Consider the following 27147-nt stretch of genomic DNA (forward strand, 5'->3'; position numbering starts at 1 on the left):
CAACAGGGGCAGGTGCCACTGGAATTTTTGGTACAGGCACTGCAGGAGCACCCTACTGTCTTAATCGTTGGATTTCACTATCTTGTTCCTCAATTCTGGCTTGCATTTCTGCAAACCTATTTTCCCAATTCTGGGCTTCCTGAGTAGCTTGGGCAGCCTGGGCAGCCTGTGGTGGGTTAACATCACCCCGGCCACGAGCCCTGCCCCTGGGACCTCTACCTCGGCCCCGAGCATTTAGGGAAAACTGAGCTCCCTGACCTTCATTTGACCCGACCGAATTTCCCTGACCCCTGGTATTTCGCCTGGCGTCCATCTAGTCTGAACAACCTGCGTAACCAAGAGTTGGCATATCAGATCATGATCAACGAGAGCTTACTAATGTCGCTTATTTGGAAATTAAAAACATTCGCCTATTCTACTATCACGCTACTAATATGCTTCCTGACAGAATTTTCTTAATTTATACTATTTAAAATAAACTACTAAAGCAATAAAAGCTTACTGAACCGTAGAACGAGCTAACTGTTGCTGATGATTGTACATGTCGTGACGATCTTCGGAAGACAACCTGGTGGCTCTGATACAAAATTGTAACACCCTAACTAGCATAGGCGTGTTGACGTGATTTTTAACGTACTGTGCAACTCGTTGCTAATCAACGAGGTTAATAAAAAACGTGATTAATTAAAAATTTTCTTATTTAATTAAATACTTATAACATAGTATACAAAATACTTTGGGATCCCATTTACAAAACACTTTACAAAAGTTTACTAGTTCTTTACAAAATATTTTTCGCCCAGGGACTAACTATAAAAGCATTGTTGTCCCGAGGATCGTACGCTCCAGGCCTAACTGCGCCGACATGTACAATCTTCATCTGCTCGTCCTCACGGTTCCTCAGCTTTGGCCTTGCCTTATCTACACATAAACATAGTACTGTGAGTCGACAGACTCAGTAAGAAAAGCATAAATCATATAACACATATATCCTGGGTTATGATCAGACGCCCATACCCCTGACCACAACCCTAATCCGCGTGTCCCACACGGTACTGAGTCTCGAACGTTCGTACGACGGTACTTTTGACAGAGTAACAGCCTATACTCGGTGCGCTAGTCATACTCTAGCCGTACCGATGTGTTACAGTATCAGCCTATACTCGGTATGTCAGTCATACTCTAAGCATACCGATGTGATACGGTCAAACAATACGGTACCATCGACCATAATATCAGCATATACTCGATACGCTAGTCATACTCTAGCTGCACCAATGTGACACTGTTCGATGGTACGAAGCCAACATACATATTTAATGTACTCTTACAGGCTTCCTAACATGCACGCTGAACATGTAAATACATATGCATAATGTTATACTAATCTTACCTCGATTCCGAATTCTGGTGTGCCGGTCAACCTGAGTGGAACAATGAGCTCGGCGAATTACAAGCTCCTAAATCATAATAATCACAACATTGATAAGTGATACGCTAAACCACTTCCCGTGGACTTAAACTCGAAACTAAAAGTTTCCCTATCGACAAATAACATGGCAATACCCTAAACAACACAAAAATGGGAAGAACTAGGGTTCCCAAATTTGCCCCGACTGATAGACCGGTTCCTCAACTGGAATTCCGGTTCTAGGAGGAAATCTTGGAAGCCAACCGGAATTCCGGTTCCTATAGGCCTCTCTGAACCCGAATTTCGATTCAGTGCAGGAACTAAAAATTCCATATCTCAATCAATTCAACCCTAATCCACTCCAAACTTTCCAGACCTGATCTAAACATCCTAGAGGTCAAAAACAAAGCAATAAAACCCAACTTCATGCACCATAACAAAAATCACCATTGATGAGTCAAGCTTGAGTTCAAAAATTCAAAGCTTGCTCATCCCACAAACTAGCTATTAAAACCTGCTCAATTCACCATATATAACCATAATATAACTCCAGAAAACAAACCAAAACACAAACAACAACCACAGTAGCTAATTCAACATTTCACCATTAAAATTCAAGATTTTGAGTTCAAAGCTTTACAAACGGTTAAATCCAACTAACTAGAAACAAAACCAACTTGAATCCACTCAAACAAACATGCATTTACCTCTGAACACAACAACAATTAACCACAGAAACCACAGCAAGCATAAACTCAAAGCATGCAAAATTTCTTTTTCTTAAAACTCAAGAAACTAAAAGAGGTGGTTGCTATAAATCATACCTTGGCTTGGATTATACAATAAGCTGCTAGAAACAAGGAATTGAGGAAGCAAACACAAGAACCCTAGCTGGTTCTAGGATGGCCGAAAGAGAGAAAGAGAGAGTGAGAGGAAATGGTTTTGCTTCTTTTCTTATTTTTTTCCAATCTTGTAAAATGAGTGACAAAAAATGATTTTAATTACTTATTTCAGCCAAATAAACTTAACATAAATCAAATAATCACATAATACTAAGTCCACTAAAGGACAAAAGCTTATGGGGCAAAATGACCATTTTGCCCCTCCCACACTAAAAGGGTTAAAAAGCACTTAAGGGTATTTTTAGGAAATTCTAAATTCCCGACTAATTCCGACATTCCCAGTGTCTAACAATACCGCCGCGATAAACTAAAATACTAATTTGTGATTCTATTGAGCCATACACCACGTTCCATGTTGCCGGGCACCGAAAATGCAAAATTATGAAATTTCACTATATGACATAAAAATGCATTCTGAGGTGTTTACAATTTAAACTAAGCAGTGTTTACAATTATCATGTTCCCAAAATGTACGTATCACCCTGACCCAAAAGTAGGCTTAACTAACAAATCAAAGAACATGTATAATACTCTTGAGATCGAACCTAACCATATCAGGATTAAGATCATTTGATCTGGGATCAACATGTGATATTTAATTGAATAGATATTACGGTAAATTTTAACATATCTAATCAAAGTTCAATATCGGTCCCTTCCGATGTATACTCCATACATTCGATAATGGTAAACTTTGCCAATGCCCTGGAAAGGACATACCACTTATCCAAGGTGTAAGAATACCTATCGCTGATTATTATGCCAGTCTAAATCTAGTGAACTGACAAATCAGGGAATAAACTTTCGAACATATAATCAAGATTATATTCCACTGTGCTGCAACACTATAATCATTAACAAATTCATATGTTCTGGACTTAAATAGAATTTATACATTATATATATAATCATGAAATAAATCATGTGAACCATGCAACATAAAATGTTATTTCTGATCTTTATTAATAAGTAAATCTAATTATATTGAAATGGGTTTTATTTAGGGCACAAAACCCAACACAGTGTTCCTCTCCTGGGTTTGTCTGATTCCTGCTCACAATTCCTACTGCATAGCATATGTGAGGTCTAGTGCATAACATTGCAGACATTAGACTCCCAACTGCTGAAGCATAAGGAACCCTTCTCATGTCCTCTATCTATTGTGGGTCAGTGGGACACTGTTCCTTAGATAGATGGATACCAAACCTAGAAGGCATATGTGCCCCTTTGGCATTGGTCATTGAGAATCTCTCCAAAACCTTATCAATGTAAGATGTTTGAGACAGATCAAGGGATCTATTCTTCCAGTTTCTGATGATCTGAATACTAAGACCATAAGCAGCTTTACCAAATCTTTCATTTCGAATTGATTGTCAAGCCATTCCTTGATGTCAGTCATTTTCTTGATATTGTTGCCAATAATCAAAATGTCATCAACATAAAGGACCAGGAATACTACCACTTAGTTATCCTTGAGTTGGTAAACACAAGGTTCATCTTCATTTTGAAGAAAGCCGTAGGTCTTGGTAATTTTATCAAACCTTTTGTTCCAAGAGCGAGAAGCTTGCTTAAGTCCATAAATGGACCTATTGAGTTTGAAAACTTTCTTTTGTTGCCCTGGAAGAATATAGCCTTCTGGTTGCTCCATATAGATGGTTCTTCAAGAATTCCATTAAGGAAAGCTGTCTTGACATCCATTTGCCAAATTTCATAATCGAAAGCGGAAGCTATGGAGAGAAGAATTCGGATGGATTTGAGCATGGCGACTGGACTAAAAGTTTTCTCATAGTCCACACCTTCTCTTTTGGTATAACCCTTAGCAACCAGTCTGCTTTGAAAGTTTCGACTTCGCCTCCAACACCTCTTTTCTTCTTGTAGACCCACTTACATCCAATTGGACGTCAAATGTGTCTACATATTCACAGACTTTGTTCTTTTTCATGGAGTCCATTTTTGAATCCATGGCGGCTGACCATTGTTTCTGTTCTGGACTTGCCATTGCATGTTCAAGGTTAATGAATCGTCATCAATACCGTCACCGACGACCATATTGATTTCACCATCCAATCCATAACGAGATGGTTTTGTGGAAACCCTCCCACTACGACGAGGAGCCGTAATCTTCTGAAGAGTAACATTAGTGGTAGATTTCTCGGTTGTATCAACTTGCAAAGGTTTAACTGAGGAAGTGGGATTATCCTCTACTTGTGTAGAAGAGGATGGAACATTGGAAGGAGTTATATCTGAAAGCATTTCCTCCAATGCTACTTTGCTTTGTGGCTTGAAATTCTTAATATAGTCATCTTCAAGGAAAGTGGCGTTTGTGGAAACGAACACTTTATCATCATTGCAACTATAATATAGTCCACCACTAGTCTCCTTAGAATTTCCAACAAACATGCAAACCTCAATTCGCTTTTCTAGTTTGCCATCTTTCTTTCTTAAGACATGAGCAGGGCACCCCTAGATTCTGTAATGGCGTAAATTAGGTATACGACCATTCCATAATTCTAAAGGTGTCTTAGGGACTGATTTAGATGGAACAACATTTAAAATGTCAGTTGCCATTTGAATAGCATATCCCCAAAAGGACGTAGGTCGAGTTGAGTAGCTAAGCATGGACCTAACCATTCCCAAAAGCGTGCGATGTCTTCTTTCTGCAACTCCATTTTGATGTGGAGTGCTAGGGGCAGTCAATTGGGATACAATGCCAAGTTCAATTAAATGATCTTTGAACTGCATATCCATATATTCTCCACCCCTATTAGTTCCCAAGATCCTTATTGTTTTACCCAATTGGTTTTAAGCCAATGCTAGAAATTCCTGAAACTTTTCAAACGTTTTAAATTTCTTAAGCATAAGGTAAATATGACCATATCTAGAGTAATCAACGATGAAAGTGACAAAGTACTCATAACCACCTCTAGCTTTTACATTCAGTGGTCCACAAAAATCTGAATGTACTATGCCTAGTGGTTCCTTGACACGCTCTCCCTTTGCATAGAAAGAACGTTTTGTCATTTTGCCTTCTAGGCAAGATTCACAAATTGGTAATTCACCTAAGGTAACATTTTTCAATGGACCACCTTTGTTAACCTGTGAAGTCTATCATAGCCTATATGACCAAGACGTAAGTGCCATAGATATGTTTCATCTTCATTATCGATCTTTTGCTTTTTGTGGTTTCTAGGTTTAGCTACTTCAAACAGTTTGTTATTAAGCGCAAATGGTTCTTCTGGTCTTAGAACATAAAGCCCATGTTCCATAGATGCAACACAAATTTGAATGTCATTTCGAGAAATGGTAGAACCAGAACTCGAAAAATCAAATTTCTATTGTTGCAACTGTAAGCATGAAACAGAAATCAAGTTTCTACTGAAATTTGGAATGAATAAGACATTGCCTAATTCCAAAATTGTGTTCTAAAACTTGAGTTTGGCTTTTATCCTCTAGCTCTAACCGATACCGTTTCGCCATTACCAACTTTAAGTTTCAACTCTCTGGATTTCAAATAATTTCATTTTTCAAGCAATTACAATGGACAACTGACATGGTTTGTAGATAAAGAATCAAGAATCCAGATGGATTTATCATCCTCTAAAACACATGATTCAAAAACTAAAGCATCATTGCTTATTCGTTTTTGGATTGTTCTTATTGCTTGTTCAATTTGTTATGAAGGATAATCTGAGGAAGTGGAATCACTTTCTCTATTCTTCTCAACGGAGCTTGAAGTAGTAGGATTGTCGGAGCACTGAACTCTCTGCTCTTCAGATAAAGCGATTCCCAGCTTAGCTGCTTTCTAGAATTTCATGTTCATCATGAGTAAGTGTGAAGTGATACTCTGACCAGGAGTCATCTTCACACTTTGAAGTTCATTCCTAAAGGCATATTCTAGATGAGGATTGGGGTGTGTGTTGTACATTTTGACACTACAAAAATCAATAAACAGAAATAAATTATTGGTTCAATAAATTCATACACAAGTTCTAAAAATAGCAAGTAAATCAAATATGTTAATTTGCAAAAATACCAAAAGCTAAACATATGTATTATTTTCTAAGGTTTCCAACATAATGAAATACATTGTCCTGGTAGGCGAGAGTCAAAGATAACATTAGTTGAATAGAATAGTCAGCTCATCTAAAATGGACACCATTTTAGCAACATTTTATTCAATCAAAATGAGAATCCAACGTTGTCCCAGTAGGTGAGAGTCAAGTTATTCTCATTTTATGAGCTTCCACCATTGTTTCATATTCTATAAGTTTATCTCTAAGTAGTCACCGTAGGGGAGAGTCTAATAGAGACAAAAACTTACAAAATACTTATCATATGAGATCTTATGGTGTTAAATGCTTTCAACGAATAACCATCCATAAGGGGGACGAAGTCTAGCGTCTCGAGGTTATATTGAAAACATTTAACCATTGTAAGACCAACAATAGAGATCGAATATCTCTTGATTAAAGCTCATTATTTAAAATAATGTATTTTTAATTAATTATTTATTTTAATCCATATATTTTAATAATGAAAATTACTTAATTTAAGTTGATCCAAAATTAATTAAAAAAAATTAACTTTCAACTTTAATTTAATTTTCGAAAATTATTATATAAAAATATCTAAAATTTCAAAAATATTAAAATTAATAAAATAAATACTTGAAAAATATCTAATTTAAGTTGTTGTAAAATAACAAAAATTTTAACTTAAATTATTTTTCAAAATTTAATTAAATAACAAATTAAGTGTCTTGAACTGATCACCTTAATTTGATCTAAAATTAATAAATTTTTAACTTAAAACAATTTTTAAGGAATATTTCAATAACTAATTTTCTAGAATATCTCAACTTAATTATGAATTTAAAAAATATTCAAATTCAAGTTGATCTAAAATTAGTTATAAATAACTAATTTTCAACTTAAAAATATTTTAATGAAATATTAAATAATTAAGTATCTAGAAGAATCTAATTAGTTATAACTTCTTTATTTAATTAAATACAAAAAAATATATCTAGTTTATCTTGAATTTGAATTTCATTAAAATAAGTGTGTTTTTCTAAATTAATTTCAAAATAATCAAATGAAAAATTAATTTCATATATTTCGAAATTAATTATGGTACTAATCAATTTTATTGGGTTAAACTAGTTTAATTTACCTTAAACAGTTATTCAAATCAGGCAAATGGGCCTTCACAGTTGGGGGTTGTTCATGTGAGGGAGGGCTGGGTTCAGTATGTCGTACACACTACTAATGGCCCCCTAACTCTCACACAAGGCCCAAAAGAGAGGAATTTAACCTTAATTTAAAGGGATTTTTTTTCAATAATATACATTATTATCAAACTATTTAAAGAAATAACCTTACACAAATAATTACCTAATACTAACGTTCCATATCAATAAATAAGTACCGTGTATATATATATATATATATTCAAACTTCTCTATTTTGAAAATAAAAAAATCATGTGCACTCCTTGCACTTTATTTATTTAAATTTACTTTTTTTTAAACTAAAACATGTGTCTTTTTCTTTAAAAAAAATATATTATTTCTTTCATAGTTTTTTTTTTTAAAAAAAAAAACCCCAACTACACCCTAATTATTTTAGTTCAAAAATACAATTGCAACCCACTTCTTAAAATAATCATTTTAATATGTGGAAAATATATATTTTTTTGTCATTAAAAAAAATCCTTTTAGTTTCTAATTTTTATTTAGTAAACGAGTGTTTTTTTAGGCTTAATATCCAAAGAGTAACTAAATGACTGAAACAAAATTTATTATACCAACTAATTCCAAAAGTTATTAGAAAAATGTTTTATTATTTTAGATCTAAAAGCTACAATGTAATATTTTAAATCAATCTATTTTATAGAGTAACTTTGATAAATTATTAAAAGATAGCTTATAAGGAACTTACCCCATAGCTCATTAGAAAAAATTATACACATTAATTTAACAATTACTTGCTTATGACGCCGATAATATACCAATGCGTAACCTTTATAAGAAAATATATATTTTTACTTTTCTGCGTAAAAAGGCAACTTTTTAGTTACTGATGAGATTATAAGATTCATAGGCTACCAATAAATTATATTTTCATGAAAAAAAATCAATTTTAAGATAAAAATAATTTAATATACATTTTAGTTACTTTTTTATTTAGTTACTTTTAAAATTATGTGTTCACTTTTAGATTATATTATATTGTTTTGTTGATTATAAAATTTCCACATTACTTTCTTTTTATCAACATTTGTGTTACCTACAAACTTATTTAAGAAACTAATGTGTTACAATAAAATAAAATAAAATAAAATAACTACATAACTTATTAGTAAGATTTGTAAATATCTATGTTACCAACTGTTATTTTAAAATTATATTATGGTTCTTAATATCATTTAAGATATATTTTTGGTAACTTTAAGTTTATTGTGGAAGCTGATAGTTGACATATAATATAATATTATATTTTTATTGTAGAAACTAATTAGTTGTTTAATTAACCAAATTTTAAAAATAAACTTGAGTTGTTAACTTAAATAAAAAAAATATATATATTAAAAGATTTATTTTAAGATAAATTTATCTCATATACATTTTGGCTACTAATTTCGAATATTTACTTTTAAATTCATGTGTTCATTTTTATATTATACTATTTTGTTATTTTAAGATACTTTTATGTTACTTTTATTATTTATAGCAACATTAATGTTACTTTCAAATTTATTTAAGAAACTAATAAGTTACAATAAAATAAAAATAAAAGAACTCACATAACTTTTTAACAAAATTTGTAGACATCTAAATTACTTATTACTTATTTAAAGTTATATTATAATATGTTAATATTATTTAAGATATACTTAAATTTAATGTTGAAACTAATTACAAAGTTAAGTCATAACATAATATTCAAAAATAAACTTAAGTTGTTAACTAAAAATAATTATAGAACAGTAACTAATCAATATATAATTAGTATGATAAGTAATTCAATATTTTTTTTTTTAATTTTAAAAACATAAAAATAAAATAAATATATGTTTCTCACATTTTAAAATAATTATATCAAAAAATAAATTAGGATGTTTTTTTTTTTAAGTTTAATCAAATATAAAGGAGTCACATGGAGAGTATTTTGAAGTGATAGGAAAAAAATTGGTACAATGTTTAAAAAAAAAGGTAAAAAATAATAGATTTTAAAAGAGATGGTTAAAATAAAAGAGGACAATAAATGGTATAGAATTTAATTTTCTCTCTTTTTTTTTTTTTAAGTTAGAAAGAAAAAAGAAAAAAAAAATGAAAAGAAAAGAAAGAGCAAGATAGAAAGAGGGACACATTTAAACAGTGAAAGAGAAAAGATAAAACAAAATAATAAAAAGAAATGAATTAAAGAAATAATAAAGCACAGTACGTACAATATATATGTCTTTTTACCTTTATTGTATAGGATACAATTCAATGACTCCCAAAACAATTATAAATAAAAAATAAAAGCGTCATTATATTTATAGCAAACGTTACATAGAAACGTCATTACATTACATTAGATGGACAACGCCATTTTTGAAATAAAAATTAAAACAATTGTGTCCATTGTAAAAAGTCCTAATTTAAACCACTATTAGTAATTTAATAGGCCCAAATACTAATTGGACCTAAATAAAATCTATCATGTGTGATAATTTTATTTAGCAACCTAGTCCATTTTAATTACAAAATTAAATGGGCTCCCTATACGCATCTAAGCCCAAAGCAAACATATAGGCTCACACATGTATACTGATTTGGATGGATCCTATCATGTCACTAGGTTTATACACAGATGAAAGAAGATCGCAAAATTTACTTGTTACAAATTTTTTATTTGACATATTGACAATTGAACTATTGGTTAAAATTAGATCATTAGATCTGTCAAAAAGTTAACCATGGCAATTTAGATCAAACAATAATAGGTTTTATAAAACTTGTTTTAATAATAAACAATATAAAACACACACATGCAACACATTAGATAGTTGGATATAGGATTTATTTAATTTAAATTAATTAAATAATTAATTAATTTCGAAAATATTAAATAACAAAATATTTTTTTTCGAAAATTTCAAATTAAATTAAATAATTAATTTAAAAAATTAAACCTATAATTTTGAAAAATTAGGTTTTCAACAAACCTAAATATCCATTCAAAAAAATGCTAACAACTTTTCAAATTTAAAGTTATTTTAAAAAATAAAATTAAATATCCAATAAAATAAAATGATAAAAAATTATCATTTATCTAATTTTATAATTTAATTTAAATAAAATAAAAAAAATTTAAAAGTTAGCAAAATATCTTGTTACATTTTAAAATTTAAAATTAAATATCTTAATACATTTTAAAATTTCATGATGACCTGTGCCATAAAAGGTATGAGAAACCTTACAGTGGTTGGAGCGGAATTAAATGACTCATCTCGCTCAGATCTCTATGTCTATTTGAATAAAAATTAAGAGATTTATGTCTATTTTACCAAAGGGTAGTATGTACTTTTTTGCTCCAAATCTGACTTGTGCCATGTCATCATGATCTGTGACACCTAATTATGGCACAGGTCTACCGTGCATGTTCTCGGACACCTCAATGTGTGTTTTTTACTTGTTTTTTTGATGATAAATTATATTTTTGGGATCTCAGGATCCCAAAATCTCATTTTAACGTCTAAAACCTTAACGAGAGACATGTGCCAAATGGCACGGGTCGGGTAGGGCTTATGGGAAGCCCTTGATGGTGTTTCTTGCTTAGTTTAGTCATATGGATGCTAGAAAAACACTATGACCACACTAGTTCTTGGCCAATTGGTAGGATAGAAATGTGCCATCTTTTGGGACACAAAGATTGTTGGAATATATTTTACCAGGATCTAGATTTACTAACAAGTATATTTTTAACATCCTAATATGAATTTCTAAAACGATGAAAATAAGCACATAAAAGGTATGAGAAACCTTACAGTGGTTGCAGCGGAATTAAATGACTGCTCCCGCTCAGATCTCTAACCCTTGTATCCTTTCTGTAGCAGAGTATCACCAAGATCTGAGCCCGATTCTCCTTCTTGTTATTTGGATTCTTCACAGTCTTACATACTTTGATTGAGGATCAACTTGTTATGGGTGGGCATGTACTCAATCACTAACGGCTGAATTTTGGTTTGTGAAGAATAGGCTATGGTATTTTCGAATAGAAAAGAAGAAGGAAGAGGTCTCATCTGTAATACCCAGTAAAAATATACATATATTTTAAATTTTATTTGTTATACAATTTGTGTGAGAATAAGTATTTTATTTATTTCTACTAATAGTGAATAGAGATAATTGCTTAGAATAGTATTGGCAGATTTCTAAACATAGTTGAAATTATAGTAAGTGTCAAGGTAAAATTATGGTGTTTTTAAGAATTAGAATAATTACTCAATTAAAGCCCAATATGAAAGTCTATTAGAGTTTTATAAATTATGTAGTGGGTTTAATTTATTGTATCAGTGCATTAAATAACATTATAATGGAATGTTAAAAAAATTCGTAGGTTTGGATAAATTCGTAAGATTAAAAACTGTTTTAGTAAAATGATCATATCTAGAGTTTTAGAGCTCTGATTGAGGTGATTCTAGTGGCGTTGAAAATTTAATTGAAAGATCTATAAATTTTATAGAAATAGTTATATCATAATTCGGAAGTTCTTTAGGTCAAAACTGAGTCTAAAGTTACGAGATAGAGGGCTTACTTTTAAAATTTAAAAATTAGATATTTGTTGATTTAATAATATTTTAGCATTTTATTATATATTATTATTTTTAGTTAACCTAAACCTAGTAGAATACGATATCTCATAATCTTCTTTTTTATCAAACCCTAAACGTTTTATTTTTCTCTCCAAACCAATTAGTCAAAGCCTCATTCTTCTTCATGGTTGCTCCTCTCAAACCTTCCACACTTCTTCTTATTTTTCTACCTTCATTCTTAAAGTTTTGGATTTGTAATCAAGGCTTGCGGGCTTGAGACATCAAAAAGAAAGTTGTGAAGAGGTATGGAATATTTTCTTGCTCAATAATGCTAAATGTTATCTAGGGTTCGGACCTATTATATTTTTTGTTTTTCAGAAAAAAAAACAAGTTCCAGTAAAGTGATGATATCTCTCTTGATATTGATCCGTTTTTAGAGATTTTTGTATCGTTAGAAAGCTTATTTGATGATCTAAAATTTTTATCAAGAAACTTTTCACCAATTCGGTGTTCTTCTAAGTCAAAAACTATCATCTTTCTACTATTGTTGTAATTCGTTTTCTTTATATTTCTAGAAAAAGTACTTTCACTTAAAATACAATAACTCTCTCAATTATCATCCATTTTTTAATGATCTATATATGTTGTTAAAGCTTATTCGATTTCCCATAAGTTTTATGAAGAAACGTTTTGTTAATTCGAAGTGACACTATGTCAAAAAGTTAGTTTTCTTCAATATCATGTGATTTGTTTCTTGAATCTTGTTCTTGCAAAACCGTTTTGGTAAAATTGTAATATCTCTTTGAATGTAATTCCAATTTCAAAGATTTTGGTATCATTGGAAAGGGAATTTAATTTCCTAAAACTTTGATGAAGATGTTATCTTCTAGTTCTGGACCATTTAATCAAAAGTTTGTATTTTTGCTAAGTCATGTAATTCGTTACTCCATATTCCTTCTCAGAAATAGTTTCAATAAAACAATCATAACTCCCTACGTTTTAATCCATTTTTGATGATCTTTATATCATTGGAAAGATAATGAAATTCCCTATAATTTTTATGAAGACAACTTTCACTGAATTAGTATAATTGTTGGTCAAAAATAGTGATCTTTCTGCTTTACTGTAAGAGTAAGAATTTTAATATTAGGGCCTTGACCCATATCTTATTATAGGTAGTAGTGACGAGATAACAAGTCTTAAGCAGCGAGATTTGAGATAAGAAAATAAGATAGTTTTGTATGTGTTTATCTGCATTAATTTAAACTCTTATTTATGTATTGAAATTGATTTATGTGTTATGTATTTTTACGTAAGTTTCTGTATGAGTACAAAGATTCATACTTGAATGTATTTTGAGTGTATTGTTGTGTTAATGAATATATAGGATCTTGTTCTCAACAAAGAAATTCATTGAGGTGCTTAGAGTAGCAAGAAGGTGTATTTAACAACTGAGGTAAGAAGAGTGGATATCTGAGCACAGGGTGTATGTTAAAACATACAACTGTACTATGGGATTGTATTTGCATGTTTTATTCTATGGTGGATTGTTATTTTATGCTGATGTTATTGTGTGTGATAGCGATAAGGCTTTTGATTGTTTGTGTGAGAATAGCACCTATAGGATATGTTTTCTACTGCTAGTGTGAGTATAGCATTGCAAGATAAATTTTTGGCTGCTTGTATGGGTTTACTTGCAGGTTACTCTATCATGGGTGAGTACAACTTGTGATAAGGGGTTGCCCTATTGGATGTCGAGTGTGAGAACAGCACAAGGCAGGGTAGGTTATGTTGGAAATATTTTACCAGGATCTAGATTTACTACCAAGTATGTTTGATTAACATCCTAATATGAATTCTAAAACAATGAAATAAACAAATAAGAGTTTAAGAAAACCTTACATTGGGTGCAGCGGAATATAATGACTCCTTCCATTCAGATCTCTAACCCTTGATTCCTTTCTGTAGCAGAGCATTATCAAGATCTGAATCTGGAAATCTTTCTCTCCTTCTTTGATGCTGATTTTCCACAGTCTTACATACTATTATTGAGGTACCACTTGATGTGTGTGGGCACTACTCTATCACTCAAGGGAAATTCAAAATTAGAAGAGAAGAAAAGAGAGAGAAGGCTCGGCTTGGCTTTTCTCTGAAGGAAACAATGTGCAAAGTTTTGAATTTCCTGAAGCCAACACTTTCTATTTATAGAATGCCCTCTAGGTTTAGGTTAGAATTGTATGGCATTAAAATAATAGAAAAATAAAATGGTAAAGGGCTTTGCATAGTGGGCGGCCATTTAAGGAAATTGGGCCTCACTTTGCAACTTTCCCATTTTGTTATTTTTCAATCCCATTTTCTCAAAAATACCAATTTTCCAATTTAACCAGTTAAATGCCAATTCTAATTATTTAATAACTAAAAATTAATTATTAAATAATATTGTCATTTAATATATTTATTAATTTAGACATATAAAGAATCTTAATTAATAAATAAACCTAGAATCTCTTTTCTTTACGATTTCGCCCTTGCTTAGTAAAAATTCATAAAGTAGACATAGTCTAACTTTAGAATTATAATTGATAAATTAAAATCAATTAACTGAGTCTTATAAGCAGTATGATCTTTATTAATAAGTAAATCTGATTATATTGAAATGAGTTTTATTTAGGGCACAAAACCCAACAAACTCCCACTTGCACTAATATAAAACAAAATGTGCATTTCAAATAATCTCAACACCTTGATATACAAATCAAGTGTAATACTAGTAAACTCCTCGTAATAGGATCTGACAGGTTGAATTAAACACAACCTCTTCTCCACCATTACTCTTCCTTAATCACAAAATCCTTGATAATGTGAAATTCCTCTCTCTATATGTCTACTCTCTTGGGATACTGGATTCTATACTTTTGGCAACTACTTTTTGGTTATTCACGAAGTAACACTAGTAGTTAAGGGAAGTTGGAACGGTGCCACAAATGTATAGAACTTTCCTTAGACTGAATAAGTACCTTTCCTGCAACTTTAACATTCAGTCTCTTTCTGGTAGACTAAGAGACTTCAGATAGGTTTTTACACTTCTCCAAAATCACTACTCCACCCCCAGAGTAATCACCATTTTATCAGCAGACTTTCTAGCACAAAGGCAAGTCTTGAAATTTGATGTGGTGTAGTCTAAGAGTTTTAAACACACCCTTATTGACTAACATATAAGTAATTAACCAGGTATACCATAAGCCATAGGTTTAGATAAACTCAAACCTATAATACTAGGAACAAGAAATTTTGTTAAGTCCATTGAATAGACTTATTAACGAAAATTTCCATTTATATCCTTGTAATAGAAAACTTTAGGTTACTCCATGTGAATGGATTAAACCATAGTTCTGTTGGCTTTATTCTTAGTTTCTTATCTTGACAATCCATTACTTGTTTAAACTCACAATGGATTTTAATCACTAGTGTCTTCCAAGTCACAATAAGGTGGATTCCTAGAAACCCTCCCACTACGACAAGGTACCATGAATTATGTCTAAGAAAACTAAATGGTATTGACCTCTTCGGTTGTGTTAAGACAACAGAGGCAGTGGGATCATCATGTAAAATAAGATGATAGAACACTTTTGGAATCAAGAAAAAAGAATATCTCCTTTATTTGCTACTTTATTTTCAGACTTAGTCATTCTCTTAGAAAAGTAGTATTTGTTTAAACAAACACTTTCTTATCTAATGACTATGGGATGGTCCACCCCTAATCACTTAGAATAGCTAATAAACATGCAAACCATAGTTAACAGTTCTAGCTTTTCTGAAGATTTTGATTAGGTCATCCATGAATCTAGTAATGATTTACATTCAGTATACAACCATTGCATCATTCTGAAATTGTATTACCATAGAAGGATTTAGGCAACGACTAGTAACTAATCATCAATATGCAAAACAAAATTTCTAGGGAGGTAAGTTTGGATATAATTCAAAAAACAAATTAATGATCTTTGAACTGCATATCTACTAACTTTTTCTCCACCCCTACAGTTCGTAAGATCTTTAACCACTTACCTTGATGGTTTTTCACCATTGCTAGAAATTCATGAAATTTTTCAAACATTTCAAATTTCTTTTGCATAAGGTAAAATCTAGAGTAATCGTTTAAGAATACAACGAAAAACTCATATCCACCCCTGAATGTACATCCATCTGCAAATGAGATGAACTTACTTTCAGTGGATATAGGCATATTAACTCTTTACAGAGGACGATCTTGTCAAAACTACTACGGACAAGATACAAATGCCATAGATTTAAAATATGTGGTTGTATACTTTTGATGACTTTGGTTTAGTTACATCAAAGAGTTCTTAGAATAGTGGAAGTAGATTCTGGTCACAGAATACTAAACTCATACAGTTTGAATCCATTGAAAGGAAATGGTTATTAAACACCTGTGAAAGTGTAACTGTATAATGAGTAATTCTTTTTTGGACCACCACTACTAATCTTAACTCTAAGTCTTATTTGCCATACAAGTAGGAGATTTCTAAGAGGATTTATATCATTTTGGGATAGAATTTCGGGAATATAATCATTTGCGTCATTTAATATCTTAAGAGAAAATATAAAATGACATGAAATGATTTATAGACCATTCACCAAATGATATGTTATAGAGCTAATTCGAAATGAATAAGCTAAGAGGAATTAGAATAATTTCGTATTTAAATAAGAATCCAACAATGCTTCGATTAGCGAGAGTCAAAGTAATCTTATTTATACAATCTTCTTATTTCATATTGTAAATACTAGTCTAAGGTGTCATTAATTGATGAACAGTTAGATGTCGCATTTACAATATTTATCTTTCGAGATCTAACACTATTATGTTTGTCTAATGGTGAAAATCCATTAGGGATTTATCTCATTAGAAAAACAAACCAAGTTAGACCAACAATGAAAATTCGAAATTAAACTAAAATTTAATAACAGAAAATAACATGGTTCAATATAAATTCATACACAATTCAGAAATTATTAAACATAGAGCAAGTAGGAATGACAAGTGAAAATACTAAAACAAACAATCCTAAATAATTTCCAAGGTCTTCAACAAACTGATATCAGTGTCCCGTTTAGGTGAGGGTCAGTGATACCATCCATTGAATAGAGTTGTCAGCTCATCTGAAATGATAAACATTCTAGCAACCTTTTATTCGATCAAGATTGGAATCCAGCGTTGTCCCGTTTAGGCGAGAGTCAAGGCTATTCTATCTTATGAGCTTCCGCCATTGTTTCATACTTTTGTAAGTCAAATACAGTCGCCACCATTAGGGTGATCAATACTATATAAAACACTTGCAAATAATATTATCTTTCGAGATTCTACGACGTTAAATTGCTAATGAACGTTCCTCCATTAGGGAGGATTACTCACTAAAACAAGAACTATGTAGAACCAACAATGGAGATCGAATGTCTTAATAATAATAAAGCTCATTATTTAAAGTGTATTTTCTTCTAATATTTATTTTAATCAATTTATTTTAAATATATATTTATTTAATTAAAATTTCCAATTTAGAATAAAAAATTCTAAATATAAATTTTAATTTAATATTTATAAAGTATACTTAGATGGATATGAAAATAACGTGAATTATTTCTGTCTTAGTAATAATTTCCAATAAATATTTAGAAAATTATTCAATTTAAGTTGTTTCAAAAATTAATTTAAATTAATTTACAACTCAAATTTAATTTTCTATAAATATATATTGCATTTCGAAAAATGAAGTGTATAAGAATACTACTTTTGAAAATACTTTAAAATAAAATAAGAATAAATCCTGGAAAAATTATCTTAATTTTATGTTGGCCCAAAATTAATTAATAAAATATATTTACAACAAAAAATATAATTTTCCTATTTAATTAAATATTTAAGAAAAAATTTCAAATATTTAAGTATCATGATTAAGAATCAACTTAAATATTAATTTTCAATTTAATTAAATACACTAGAAAAATACTTCAAGCAAAACAGATAATAACTATCTAGACTTTCATGGACTAATTAATTCAATTTCTAATTATAATATATTTTAGTTCATTTATTTTAATTAATCATTATTTGAAAAAATCATTGATTTAAGTTGGTCCAAAATAAATAATTTTCAACTTTAATCTATTTTTCAAATAAAATTCAAAATTTCTGCATTAAAGAAATGTAATTTCGAAATTGTGGGAAAAAGATTAATAAAATAAAATAAAATATATTTTGAAAATTATTCAGATTTAAGTTATTCTGAAATAAGATTCCAAACTTAAGATAATTTTCAACTTTAATTAAATAACATGAAAATAACAATATTTAAGTATCATGATGAAAATCAACTTAGATATTGAAATTTTCAATTTAATTAAATGTATTAAATTCAAGAAATAAATAATTTAGTATAGAGAAAACTTAATTATTAATTCTAGTTTAATACTAGAAAAATATTCTAAACTTAGATTGTACCAAAATTAATTATTAAACAATTAATTTCGCAATCAATGATATTTTCCTATTTAATATTAGAAATAATAATTAGTATAGAAATAACTATCTAGAATATATATCATTAACTAAGTGTTTTTCTAAAATTAACTTTAAAATATTAAAATGAAAAATAACTTTCATATATTTTAAAAGTTAATTATGTTACTAATTCAATTTTAATTAGGTTAGACTAATATAATTAACCTAATACAATTATTTAAATAAGGCAAATGGGCCTTCACAATTGGGGTAGTTCATGTGAAGGGGAGCTGGGTTCAGTATGTCGTACATACTTCTTTTTTTCTTTTTTTTTTGAAAGAGAATTTATTAGAACCAAAAAAACAACCTACACCAAAGTAGGATCATCAGCCTTACAAAAATTGGCTAACCAATCCGGAAAAGAATGGTTGAAAAATTGTGTGTTTTTGTCAGCTAGACATTTCCTAGCTAACAAATTAGCACACTCATTATTGGTTCTTTTTACATGAATGATATTTACATTCTGAAAATTGTCCAGCACATTGTGAATCTTATGCAGGAGATTGCTTTCAGCTGAGAGATGATGACCCTAGTTGTTGAGCTCTTCCACCATCACCCTGCAACCAGTCTGAACCTCTATCTGGTATGTTGCATCAGCTGGAGGATTCTTCAAAGCTTCCAAAATCGCCCAAGCCTCAGCCATTTTTGCTGAGCAGATACTCTGCATATAAATCTGACCAGCCGAAAGGATTTGGCCATCAACCTTGCGCCAGATGAAGCGAAGACCTACACCAGCAGCTTTGTCGATAACAGCTGCATCACAGTTGAAACAAATGCAGCCATTAGCAGGAGGGATCCACTGCTTCTGCTTGATAGTGATAGCAGCCTCTTGGTGAACAACATCATTTTCAGCTTTGAGAAAGTTCGGATATGCAGAGAAAATCCGACTTATCAGTTGCTGACCAATCATACTTGGGAGTTGCTTCCATTTCCTGTTTCAATTTTCCCAGATAGCCCACATCACTTTGATAGTATATTCAATCTCACACCTGGTAGTTGTCTGCTCAATGGCCATTAAAACATCAAACATAGTTCCTTCCCCCAAACTTGAACAGTTTTTATACCAAGAAAAGAGTTTCCAAATGTTTCTAACTCTATCACAACTCCATAAGGCATGTGTAAGAGTTTCCTCATACCTTCCACACATATCACAGCAAGTATTAATATCCATTCCTCTATATTTTCAGATTAGTTTTTGCAGGCAGCCAGTTGTGGCAAACTCTCCAACCAAAGAGCTTCATTGAGGAGGAAGTTGTAGACTCCATAGCCTTTTCCACCACTTCTGAATCTCAGCCATGTTAGAACATCGAGTAGGATTAAGATTTAATTCCCTACCAACCCGATACCCACTTTTCACATTATATTGACCATTAGGGGTGAAAGGCCAAATGAGATCATCTTCGTGAAAGTGTTTAGTCATCTCTTCCATATTCCACTCTCCATCCCAAGTTATAAACTTATGAAGCTTGGTATGAGGTGTAATATCGGGAAATTTAGAAAGGGTAGATTCATGAGGTCTAGGAAGCCATTTATCCTCCCACACCTTTATCTTTCTACCATTTCCAACTCTCCACCTAGCCCCTTCTTTGAGAATTTTTCTTCCCCAACAAATCCCTTTCCAAACACAAGAAGCACCATTAGGACAACCCGCTTCCATAAATGAAGTGGAAGGATAGTAACTATTCTTCAAAATCCGGGTAAGAAGAGAGTGAGGATTATGAAGCAGCCTCCATCCTTGTTTAGCCAAAAGAGCTTGGTTGAACTCGGTTAGACTACGGAATCCAAGGCCTCCCTCCTCCTTAGGTCTACATAATTTATCCCACGAACTCCAATGGAGTTTCTTATGTTTTGTTGTATCTCCCCACCAGAAATTGGCAGCCAAGGAGTGAAGATTTTTAATGAGCTTCTTTGGAAGACGGAAGCAACTCATGGTATAACTCGGGATAGCTTGCACAACAGCTTTGATTAGTATTTTCTTACCAGCTTGAGAGAACATTGAAGCTTTCCACCCTTTAAGCTTGTTCCAAACTTTCTCTTTAACTTCTTCAAAGACCTCTTGTTTCCTTCTTCCCACAAAACTCGGAAGCCCCAAGTACTTGGCATGGTGAGAGACAAGCCGAACCCCCAATCTCTGTGCTAAAGCCTGTCCTTGAACGGTGGAGATCCTCTTACCCATACTAACTTCAGATTTCTCGAGGTTTATTTGTTGACCCGAGAGTGTTGAATATTGCTGAAGGATCCGCTTCATAGTATCGCATTCATTATCTTTTGCATTAAGAAAAACAAAACTATCATCGGCAAAGAATAAATGTGAAACCTTGATTCTATCTCTCCCGAATTGAACTCCATTAATGCTTCTAGCCCTTTCGGCTTCATGAATAAGGCAAGAAAGACCTTCCGAACAAAGAAGAAATAGGTATGGGGATAGCGAGTCACCTTGGCGAAGGCCCCGTTTAGGATGGAATTTACCAATTTTCTCCCCATTGATGAGGACCGAGAAGGAGACACTCTCCACACAATTCATGATTTTGTCGATCCATTGTTCCTCATATCCCAATCCTCTCATCATTGTTCGTAAAAAATTTCATTCCACTCTATCGTAAGCCTTGGACATATCCAATTTCAAAGCCATTTTTCTTCCATTTCCAAACCTCTTAGTCTTCATGCAATGAAGGCTTTCAAACCCAATGATTGCATTATCTTGAATGAGCCTACCCCCCACAAAGGCACTTTGCTCCTCAGAAATTACTTGATGCATACTATTCTTCATTCGGCCAGCAAGGCATTTTGCCACGAATTTATAGATCACATTACATAGACTTATTGGTCTAAATTCTAACATTCGGGTTGGCTTTGGGATCTTAGGAATAAGGCAAATGAGTGTGTCATTAATGTCTTCTACTTGCATCCCTTCATTGACAATACCTAAGCACACTTTGGAGACCTCGGGACCAATCAATGAACAATATTTTCTGTAAAAAAAGCCCAGGTAATCCGTCGCCGCCAGGAGCTTTTTGGGGATGGATATCACGCATTGCCTTGAACACCTCCTCCTCGGTGAAAGGTTCCAACAAGTAGTCATTTGTAGCTCAGGATATTCGGTGTGGGATAATTCTTTGGAACTCTTGCAACTGCTCCATAGTGGCTGGATTGGAAGTGAATAATTGTTGGAAATAGTCACACGCCACCCGACCCATGTTTCGATTTCCCGTGATCCATTGAAATCGGTCATCTATCAATCTGTGAATGGTGTTCTTTGCTTTCCTATTACTTTCCTTCCTGTTGAAAAACTTTGTATTCTTGTCCCCTTCTTTCAGCCATAGCGCTCTACTCCATTGCTTCCAAAACTTCTCCTCTTTATCAAGCCAAACATTTTGTTTCCTTTCCAATTCCTGCATTTCTTGCTAATCCTGTACATTAGTGCTTCGGGTTAGCAAGGAGATTTTATCTTCATATTGCTTTAGATGCCTTGTCATCTCTAGCTTCTTGGTTTTATTCCATTGTTGAAGGGCCTGCCCACATTTTCCCAGCCGATTCTGTAGCTCCCTTGTGTTCGAAATTTTCTTATCTTGTTGCCAAACCGATTGCACAATATTAGAACACTCTTCATCTTCAGCCCAAGCACTCTTGAAGTGGAATCTAGTTCGCCATCTAGTCGTATTGTGCCTCTTTACATTGGGATCATATTCCATAAGAAGTAGAGGACAATGATCCAAGTTTGTACGATCCAAATGACGAACTTTCATTGAAGGGAACATGTCAAACCATTCTAAATTACCACAAACCCGATCGAGTCTTTCAAAGATGAGATCATTTTTCCTCCCATTGCACCAAGTATAATCACTTCCCTCATAACCAACATCTCGCAATTGACAACTATCCAAAGCCTTCCGAAAATTGTTAATGAGGTACCTCGGCTTAGGGAGGCCTCCCATTTTTTCTCTTTGGCTCACTATTTCATTAAAGTCCCCTCCTACAGCCCAAGGTCCGGAATACATTCGACTTATTCTTTTCAATAGCTTCCAAGATTGACATCGTTGACTAGGATCCGGGTCGCCATAAAACCCCGTAAACCGCCACCATTGACCATTCTCAATTCTAACGAAAGAATCAATATGGAAGGGAGAGAAGGAACGCATTTGGGTTTCTACATCCATAGACCACAAAAGAATGAGCCCCCCACTTTTACCCCGAGCTTTAACCGCAAAACACCCAACAAAACCCAACTTAACTCTCAACGACTCCGCACGCACTTTACCAATCTTAGATTCAGCTATGAAGACCATTTGAGGACTGAATTTTTTCACTAGGGAAGTTAAGGAACGCTCCGTCCAAAGGTTCCCCAACCCTTGGGCGTTCCAAATTAAAAGATTCATGGCTGTAGGCGACCCTGAGTTTCAGGGTTCGCCACTTCCGTGATCTGAGTGACTATTGAATCCCCCATAGGAGAAATGCTAGCCACTTTGTTTTCCAACTTCCCTTTCCTAGCCTTTGAGTCTTTTTTCACTGCTACTTTCCTTCTATTCTCTTTGGCAATATTCTTCGAACAACTTCCCACTACAAAGGGCGTGGATCCATCCAATACCCGGGCTTCATGGGCATAGGAAACAGGAATGTTATAGAGTTCATGATCCTGAAATTCTTTGGATAAATCCGTGGTCAATTTTTTCAATTTCCCGTAGCCTAAGTCTCCGTAATCTTCCACAATTCTGCGTTTCCCCCTGTTTCCATCATCATTTCTCCGCTGAATCTCCTCTTTACCCATGTCCCCTGCCTTCGAATCATGATTCTTTGGTGTGGACTTTGTCCCCCCTTCTAGAAGCTGCTGTTCTTGGCCGTGAGTGGTGTCTCTTTTCTCCGTCCCCTTCATACTCCCACTGCTTGCATCTCCCATGGTAGGTAGAGAAGGAGAAGAGGAAGCAGTAGTAGTTCTTCCGATGTTGATTGGTGATTGTTGCATATTTTCGTCGATAGAGTTATTCTTCCCCATTCCTTGTCTATCCCCTTGCATTCCTTCTCGGGCCCCATTTCCAACCTTTAACCATTTTCCATATGCAACAGTTCCTTCCTTTCCTTCCTCCAGAATCAAAGTTGGATTTTGATGGCAATCTTTGTAGCTATGCCCAATTTTCTCGCAAAAAGCACATGAACGGTAGTTCTTCATACTGGAATGTTATCCGTTTCTTTGCGCCTTTGTAGGGAAGGGGAAAGCCTGGGCAAACAGGTTTGTTTATGGACATCCATACTCTGAATCGGAAAAACCCATCTGCTACTATCTTGGAAACATCTGAATTTTGCACCGTAATCACCTCCCCTGCCTTGGTTGCCATTCGAACAGTGTTGTTGACAGTCAATAGATCGATCGGAACATCCCATGCCCGACCCCATATTGGAAAGCTGGTTAAGTCATGTTTCCAAGATTCATTGGAATTCTCCATTTTCCCCAAGATTAGCACCCCATTAGATAAATACCATGGCATTTTAGATAATATTCTGCTTTGAATTGACTCAGATGCAAACGTAAAGGTTAAGAAAAGACCTGTATCGAACTTCTCTTTGATCTTGAGATTCCATTCGACATCCTTCAGCCGCCATATCCCTCCTAAAACTTTCTTGAGGAATCCCCTACTGTGATCGGTATTAGAACAGAGTCGGCCTCTCAAATTGGATTTTGCAACTGTGATTGACAAACTTTTATCCACTTCCCATTCTTCATCTTCATCCGTGACCTAAAGATTGTGGGTCTTCTGCAGTATTTCATCCATGGAGGAGGCGATCACCTCAATCCCAGAAATTGGGAACCCTTCGAAAGTGAGGGAAGAAGACAGGTATCGGCCAAGTTAAACCCTAGCAGAGCCCCTCCTTCATGTTTTTTGTCGTACCCACTTCTATTGGCCCTCAACTCTCACATAAGGCCCAAAAGGGAGGAATTTAACCTTTAAATAAACAATTGTTATTCATTGAATAAGCCCAAATCTAATTGGGCCTAAATTTTATTTTAGCAACCTAGTCCATTTACTTAGTAAAACTTAAATGGACTTCCTATATGCATCTAAGCCCAATAACAAACATATAGGCTCACACAGGTCAAATGATTTGGATGGGCCCTATCATGTTACTAGGTTTACACAGATGAAAGAAGTACAAAATTTACTTGTTACAAATTATTCATAAGATCTATTGACAATTGGACTATGATTAAAATCAGATCATTGGATCTGTCAACAAGTTAATCATAGCAATTTAGATCAAATAAATAATAGGTTTGTTAAAAAAAATTTTAAATAAACAATATAAATAAACAAACATTGTCCATGTAACAAATGTGAAATAAGATATTAATATAATTAAATTATTATTCTTAAACTAACCAAATAAATTTTGAAAAATTTAGGGTTGTTAAAAGAAACCCTAAAATCTCAAAATAAAGGAAACTAATTTTAAAATATCTAGGTTTATTTGAATCAAATTAAATTAAATATCAAATAAGATCAATGATTTAAAAGAAAGAATCTTCAATATCACTTTCAAATCTTATAATTTAATTAAAATAAACCAATTTTAAAATAGATTTGGTTAGATAATTATTTTATTCTTTTAAGAATAAAATAATAAATAAATAATAATTACCATAATTATATGTCAAAATATCTAAATTAAGCAATATTCAAATTTCTACAAAATATATAAGTTATTTAAATATTTAAGATATGATTTATAAATTTTAAATAAGGAAAAAAAATGATATATAAATATATATAGAAAAATATCATTTTTAAACTTATAATTTATAAATAATTAATTATTTTACAAAATAAAAAATTTTTGAATTTGAAAATATTATGGTAAGTGTATCTATAAAAATATCTATGTTAATTTCAAATTTATTAATTATTTAATTTGTCAAATAAGATAATTTTAATATAATATTTTAAATAAAAAGACAAGATTATCTTTTAATTTAAAATATGTTAAATATCAAAATATCGAATCTTATAATTAAATAATATATAAATATTAAAGAAGTTAACAAATTTTTAAATCTGACCATAATAGGAAATATTCAAAATTACAAATACTCCAAATTGGAAATATTTTTTTTTTAAAAAAAAGGAAATATTTCAAATTGGAAATATTTTAAATTGGAAAAATCTAAAATTGGAAAAATTGAATTTTGGAAAACAATCCCATGAAAATTTGGATTTTTGGGGAAAAACCCACAAAAATCGGTTTCGGAGTTGGCTGCCCAGGAAGGGCTGCAAGTGCAGTCCCAGGAGGCTGCACGCAGCCTCGGACGCGCGTGGGAAGGAGGAACCATGCCGAGGAAACTCGGCGGATGCAGGCTCTTGGAAGGAAACCTGCAGGGTCCTCTCGGGCGTGAGGCTCGTCACACGCGCGCACAAGGGGGGGTTGATCCGAGGGTCTGGTGCGCATGAGCACCACCCTCGACAGCCTTGAATCCCGATTTTCCAAAATTCATATCTTTTTCGTTTTTCATCAGAATCAAGTTCCGTAAAAACAAAAATTGCTTAATTTTTCACAAGGAATCCAATTAAAATATTTTCAAAAATAGAAAAAGTATTTTTCATGGAAAAAATTCGTACAACATATACATTCATCACATAAACACATAAACCAACATGAAACCATCCAAATCAACACAAAACATATAAAACATTGTTTTAAGTCATATTACATGAAAGTAAATAATTACCATGGCTCTGGTTCCAGTTGTTGGAAATATTTTACCAGGATCTAGATTTACTACCAAGTATGTTTTATTAACATCCTAATATGAATTTTAAAACAATGAAATAAACACATAAGAGTTTAAGAAAACCTTACATTGGGTGCAGCGGAATATAATGACTCCTTCCATTTAGATCTCTAGCCCTTGATTCCTTTCTGTAGCAGAGCATTATCAAGGTCTGAATCTGGATCTCTTTCTCTCCTTCTTTGATGCTGATTTTCCACAGTCTTACATACTATGATTGAGATACCACTTGATGTGTGTGGGCACTACTCTATCACTCAAGGGAAATAGAAGATTTACACTGTAAAGGGATTAAATTACCGTAACACCCTACAATGTATTTTATCCTTAAAACACTTAACCCTGTATAAATGATATTTCAACTAAGTGAAATGAGTACTCCACCATTTATTTTTGTTTGGTTAAGCTCGAAGGAAATCATCTTTTACTTTCTATTCGCCAGATAGAAGCTATAGATTCCATATTTATGTTAGCGCTCCCACTCAATTGCACTACCGTGTTCCCAAAATGTACGTATCACCCTAACCCAAAAGTAGGCTTAACTAACAAATCAAAGAACACGAATAACACTCTTGAGATTGAACCTAATCATATCAGGATTAAGATCATTTGATCTAGGATCAACAGGTGATATTGAATTGAATAGATACTACGGTAAATTCTAATATATCTAATC

This window comes from Cannabis sativa, chromosome 3 (genome assembly GCF_029168945.1).
Source record: "Cannabis sativa cultivar Pink pepper isolate KNU-18-1 chromosome 3, ASM2916894v1, whole genome shotgun sequence".
Lineage (NCBI taxonomy): Eukaryota > Viridiplantae > Streptophyta > Magnoliopsida > Rosales > Cannabaceae > Cannabis > Cannabis sativa.